This window comes from Petaurus breviceps, unplaced genomic scaffold (genome assembly GCF_028583685.1).
Source record: "Petaurus breviceps papuanus isolate PSGF00001 unplaced genomic scaffold, PetGlider_PUasm1.0 37, whole genome shotgun sequence".
NCBI lineage: Eukaryota > Metazoa > Chordata > Mammalia > Diprotodontia > Petauridae > Petaurus > Petaurus breviceps.
Genome location: NW_027186296.1, coordinates 55,219,539 through 55,220,746, shown reverse-complemented (window position 1 = coordinate 55,220,746; position 1,208 = coordinate 55,219,539).

Genomic DNA, 1,208 nt, shown 5'->3' with positions numbered 1-1,208 from the left:
ATTCAATGCATGTGCATTTTTGGTTCATTTCATTTATTCTTATCCTATTCCCAGCTTCCCCCATGGCCAAACACTTCCTAATTACCCTGATCAAGTAGTGGGGGAATTCTTTTACTGATCCCTCTTGTAATCAACTATAATCAACTAGACACATAAGAATTGATTGCTTTTATCCTGAAAACTACCAAGAATAACCAGTCATATGTTATCTTGCCCCTTTGAAAATACAATTCTATGATTGATTTTATGGCTGCCTGTGGCAGCAAATTCCTCAACATGACTGTACCAGGTGAAGAAGTATTTCCTATAACTTGCTTTAAATTTACTTGGCATTAACTTCACTGAGTGGCCTATTCTCTTATGGGACAACATAATGAGGATATATCAGTTTTACTGCACAGTTGATAATCTTTAATGCCTAAGTAAATCTCCCCTATTTTCTGTACCAGACTTAGTAATTTTAACTTTTCAAGCCTCTTGTCATGTGCAAATCCACACCTCGCTGTCTCTGTTGCCCTTCTCTGGATCTTTGCCATCCCAGAAGTGTATTTCTTTTAGGTGAGGCAATGAAAGAGGCAGTATAAGCATGTATCATCATTCCTTATTGTGACATTGTATTAAGTCCTCTGTTATTTTTCACTCTCTTGGATTCCCTGCATGAAACAAGGAAACAAATGGAAAACACTGTCAACTTCCCTGAAAGATTTAACTTGGTGAACACACACACACACACACAAACTCAGTGCAACGTTTGTTAACTTGAAGCATTGTAGAATGTTCTTGTTTTCATCCTGCAGAAAATGTTGGAAAGGAAGTTTACTTTAATTTCAACTTTTGCAAGACAACAAGAAGAGCCTCTTATAAATGATACATAATGAAATCTCCATAATCTCAGAATATTAAGATATATCTGTAATTTTATTCTGCATTTTGAAGTATATAGAGTAAAGAAACATTTGTTGGGAAATTGCCATTATACAGCAAGAGAATTCCAAATGTGAACTTACTCTCTGTCTTCCTGTTTTAGTCTGTCTGTTAAATTGGTATTCCATGCTGACTTGTAGAAAACTTTAGAAAGATTTTCAATAAAAGTTTAGAATTTAGGTTTTTGACATTTTATTCTTTCTTTAATGAAAAGTCAATGGAAGAGACTTGGTGCTTGGTGCTTTCTTAGGTAAACTGGTTTTAACATCCCTTCCCCCCCCCCC